The sequence below is a fragment of the Cryptomeria japonica genome, chromosome 3, assembly GCF_030272615.1.
Source record: "Cryptomeria japonica chromosome 3, Sugi_1.0, whole genome shotgun sequence".
NCBI classification, from domain to species: Eukaryota; Viridiplantae; Streptophyta; class Pinopsida; order Cupressales; family Cupressaceae; genus Cryptomeria; species Cryptomeria japonica.
The window spans coordinates 264,922,320-264,928,073 of NC_081407.1; the positions used below are offsets into that span (position 1 = coordinate 264,922,320).

The following is a 5,754-nucleotide window of genomic DNA, read 5'->3' on the forward strand; positions in this document are numbered from 1 at the left end:
CTTCATTGGTTTTAAATGCACTCTTTCATTTATATCATTCCCAAATTATGATATGATGATGTCTACTCTTGAGGTCAATCTTGATCAAGTACCTTACTCCACTTAAACAGTCCATTATGTCATACATCCTTGGCAAAGGAAATTGATACTTGATTGTTATCTTTTTGATGTCCCTTGAGTCAGTTACATTCTCCATTCCCCATTTTTCTTTTGTGCTAATACAACAAGTACCACACATGGGATCAGACTCTCTTGAATCAATCCCTTCTCCAACAACTCATGGACTTGTCTACTCAACTCTGCATTCTCTACTAAGGTCATATGGTGTGCCTCTTTGTTAGGAAAACTTTTCCATAGTATGAGGTCTATCTGGAATATTCTTTGGACTGGTGGAAATCCCTCCAAAACATTCTCCAACATAATATACTAGTTCTCTTTGAGCAATTATACAACCTCCTTATGTGGTATTTCCACTCCATCTATGTTGGTGCTTATGACATCCATGCAACCACATTTCTTAGGAATGAGTGCAAAAAAAGTGTACTAATTCTTCAATCCATCTAGGAACTTCCTCACATCCACCAAACAAATCCTTACACTATCGCACACTACTTCCTTGTGTTCCTTTTTCGGGGGAATCAAGATGTGCTTCTTTCTATTCATCATTATTGTCTAGGTGTTCATTCATCCATCATGTATGGCTCTTCAGTCATATTGCCAAGGCCTCCCCAAAAACAAATGGAGGACATCCATCAACATTACATCACACAATACTTGATTTTCATTTCAAATATAATTTGTATGCACTTAATTGATTCATATTTGCAATCATTTTTGAAACTATATTATTTATGCACTTACATTTCATGCATTTAGAGAGCTAGTTCACCAACATTTTATTTTAGTGAACCTAACATGTCTTACACTTACATATTTCTTATTTTTAGTTTTTGATATGATTTTTGCATGAATTTTTTAGGTTTAAATAATTCATTGCTTATGTACTTACATTGATTAGTTAATCACATCATCACTTCATTAATTGCACATGTTATGGTTTAAATATCATGCTTGTTTCATTGGATTACACATCATAGACCAGAAAAAAAAATTACATTTTAAAATCTTTTCATGTTACAATTTTTTTTGGGGGGTGATGCTCCAAATCCCATTCCATGACATCAATTTTGAAAACATCAACCTCCAACCAACTTGTCTTTGCATTATGTTTTTCCTAGTTATACTAAAATGAATACATTTGATGCATGTAATGTTTCTTTAGCCTTTCTTATATCACCTTACTACTCACCCAAAGTTTCTCTCCCCAATGACGACATTTTGGTGCAAGATGATATTTTTAACACTTCTCTTAGTGATATCTATTTTGGGGATGAAGCATTGGAGAATGATGTTGATTCTTCTCCTAATATGTACCCCTCCGATTAGAGTACCTTGGTGCAAGAGGATGATATTTTGATACAAGAGATTTATATGGTTGACAATTCTATTAATGAAGATTTACCTTATATTCACTTCAATGATATCTCTTCTAGAGATGAAGTATAGATAAATAATGTTTTTCCTTCTCCCAAAATTGGTCGGGGACCACTTGTGATGATATTTTGGTGCAAGAGGAGGATAACACTAATAATATTTACAATGCTCTCTCTCTCTCTCTCTCTCTCTCTCTCTCTCTCTCTCTCTCTCTCTCTCTCTCTCTCTCTCTCTCTCTCTCTCTATCCTAAAGATGAATCCTTAGTGAGTAAGGATCCCAATCAATGTGAAGTTAATGCTATTAATGTTTCTAGTCAAGTGAAGCCTAAAATTGTTGTCCATTTTCATCAAGATGCCCCTCAACCTCAAAACAAACTTGTGCTTGTTCTAAAAGGTGTTAAAAATCCAACTAGGTCTCCCAACTATATCTTAAACTTCACAAAACAACTCACTCAAGGAGATAGGATGAATCAACAAGTGTGACAACAACCTAATTATCATAAAGTGGTTCACACATATAACACTCAAAACAACAAGAAAGATTCCAAGGTTCTTCCTACTTCTCAACCTTTTCTTCCTCCACTCCCTCGTCTTTCATAACATGTGGGTAAGGAGTATAATCTTGTTGAGCAACTTTGTGCCACTCCAACTAAGATCCCCCTTTGGGATTTGGTTCAAATTTCACCTACATACAATGGGATGCTCCAAGAAGCCTTACAGAAGATAGTTGTCTCACCTTCTGCTAGATCAAATGATGTAGTAGCCTTTCTTGATTGTATGCATGAAACAAAGATAGATATTGTGTTCAAACAACATGAGTTACCTCCTTTTCAATTTGAAAATCAATATGATTCCCTCATGAGTATTGTGCTCATCAATGGTAATGCAATAAGATTTACTTTAGCTAATAATGGTTTGGGTCCTAATATGTGTAGCACAAACTTATTACATGAAATTAAAGTAGAAACCTCCCTTATTCAACCAAATTCTCTTTGTATTTGTGGCTTTGATAATGTTGGTAGATAGTCGTTAGGTACAATTACATTTCCTATTAAAATAGGTCATGCAATTATACCCACACCTATCCATGTCATACCTGATACCCTTATATACAACCTTCTTCTAGGTAAACCATGGTTCCATGCTATGCAAGTGGTCCCTTATACCTTCATCACTTCCTCAAATCCATTCACAACAACAAGATGTACTCACTACAAACTGATACAAAGTTACATAATGATGCTGAAAAAGAAGTAAGATGCATTTCTTCTTTTAATACCATGGTTCTTTCTACAACACAATCTCCTATCGATGGTGCTTTCTTAGAAAAAAAAGGGGTCCTTTACACTTTATGCCCCACTTTTGTGGAGAGTATAAAATCCCCAAATTTAAAATTGAAGCCTCGAAGGAGTAAACAACAGCCATGAAAAGACACTGCCTATCAGTTGGTTCTCCAACATCCTGGTAACAGATATTCCCCAAATCCTCTATTTCTATTTTGCTTTAGTTTTCAACATATTTCACATATTCTTCTTCTTCATCATCCTCATCGCCATCGCCAAAAAAACAAGACCAAAAACAAGATATTTAGTTGATTTTACCTCGTTGTCATCACCATCGCCTTCCTCTTTGTTCTTCTTCTTTAGGCAGGTAGATCCACCTTCCCTGTTGAACGGCATTTGCATAGGTCCAAATGGAGTGTCCACTTCCAACTTTCCCTTCATTGCATATCTAGTACCATTTTCTCTAATCATATTCCAAAGTGCAGATCCAAAATCCTTAGGCCTGAAGGAAATTGGCACTTCAAGTTACCTGATTCCATTCTTCTCAATCCTAGAAGACACTGTCATCTTGGCATTTCCAATGTTCACATCCGAAAGCCAAATATCACACTCCAATGCATTCAGTGCAAGATCGAAATCATTTTTATTCTCCACTTTCAAATGCAGTATTGCAGAAGTTTCTTCGAAGGAAAATTTATCAAACTCCACTTTGTCTAGACCAACATCAGGCTTGTAAGGCACAGGAATCTCTCCCTCCTTTTCCAGAGGCAAGTTTATTTTCCCAATGACAGGCACGTCAACATTAAGCCCAATTTCAATTCTGTAAGGAATAATGCTTCCAGGCTTAATATCATCAAAGGTGTCCTTGATGTCATCATAAATCAATGTTATAGGGATGTTCATTGTTTCAGACCCATGGACACTGATTGTGCCTGCACCTGGGATTAATCCAGATATAAGTTTCCTGCCACCACTCTCCACCAGATAATTAATATCTAACAGAGGGATAGGAATAGGATTAGGATTGGTTATAAGCACATCGACACCAATTTCAGCCTTTTTTAGATCAATGCTTAGAATGCGAATTCCTGAGACATCGGCTGTGGGCTTTCCAAATCCAATGGCGTGCTCAATCTGCTCCCCTATGTCATGGATAAAGTGGTTCACCTTGTGAATGAATACCGCCTTCTCTTCTTCCTTGTCTTCATCTTTTGCCTCTTTTTCCTTCTTTTCTTTGTTAAATAAGACTCTCTATCTCACTGATGTCTCCTCTCCTTCCTTCTTTTCAATCACTGGGGACTTTTCAGGTGATGCCATTACTCTGAGCAATTGATAAGTCTTAAAAAATGATCTGAAACCACCAACTCAATAAAGTTGATTTCTCGTGTAAACAAGAAAAAATTGTAATTATTTAGTAAATGGTTTTCAAATTTAAGCTACTTCTATTTATTTCGCAGCCACTCACTACAGTTGATTCCGCCACTCACTACAGTTGATTCCTCCTGTAAACAAAAAAAAATTATAATCAATTAGTTAATAAATTTCAAATTTTAGTTAATTCTATTTATTTCCCTAAATTTTATTAATGTAATTTAGAATCAAATATAAGTTTTTGGGTTACTATATTTTAAATAATGTCCATTCAATTCCCATAACAGTCAATTTTTAATTAGAGATTAGTTTTCATTGAATCACAGCTACCCACTTCGTAACAGTAAAAACTTATTTGATTTTTCGTAGATAGTAACTTCTAGACTTTTCCAAAATGCACTAGTATTCAATCTTTGAACATTTTCAAACATATTCAGCCATCATAATTGAAATTTTGACTTCTCATTGATGAAGATTGTTTGGAATTCATTATGTTATTATCTCAAATAAATTTAACAACCTTATCGATAAAAAAAATCAAATTTCAATTTAGACTCTAATAATCAATACTATAAAACATCCTGATGATTAAATAGCTATTACTCCAAACATCAGTCTCTACTGACTCACAACTAACAACTTCCCAAATGACATTCCTTATCAATTTCATAGAAACCCCTCCTTTTAAAAAATTTAAAAAAAAAAATGGAGACATTTTTCATATGCATTTCATCTAATTTACATCCAGAAACGCGATATCGACACAAGTGGGACCTGATTTATTCATAGATTGCCAATGCAGATGACATAGATTTCATATCTAAATTAATCTCAAACAAAATTTCAAACTCAAATCACAGTGAATATAATATGAATGTACCATATATACAGCAAAAAGGAGAACAATATTTTTTCACACCCAGACATTTTTCTCATGAAATGCATATCATTTACATCCAGAAGCATGATGTCCACACATATGGGACCCGGGCTATTCACAGATCTCCAATTAAAAACATATTGAATTTAAATCTAAGCTAATCTTGAACACAAATTTGAACCCAAACTACAGTTAAAATAATCAAATTAATGTACCATACCTACAGCAAATCTGGTCCAAATTTTATTCTGAACCCGAGCTTAACAATCGAAAAACCTTTCACAAATCTAGCAGAATTTCAGGTTTCGATGAAGAAATATATAGAGAAGCTTCTCGGCATTGGATTGAGTTGCATATAAGATTTGTGTAGAATGGAAGAAACGTTCCGCCAGTTGACGGGAAAGCAGTTTCTGTTACGCACATATACGTTCTTAAAAATCAGCTGACAATTGACCTCGTAAACTACGGCTTAAATCCAAAACGATCTACACGCGTTACCAAATTATTGGATAGATTAAGGACATCTGTTTGTTTTGTTTTATTGGGAGAGCTGGATTCAAAATTGAATTTACTATGTTATATAATTACACAAGTATGTATGTATATATACACGTGTGTATATATGTATATATATACATATTATATTATGTATTTAGATGAAATTAGTTCAAATATTTATAACTTAATAGTTGTATTACATATATGAAAAATTAAATTTACCTGTCA

The 5,754-nt window shown here is 34.3% G+C and overlaps 1 pseudogene; it reads right to left on the reverse strand.

Moving 5' to 3' along the window:
- Positions 1-3,014: 3,014 nt before the first annotated feature.
- Positions 3,015-5,754, reverse strand: part of LOC131066800 (uncharacterized) — a 15,106-nt pseudogene continuing 12,366 nt past the window's right edge.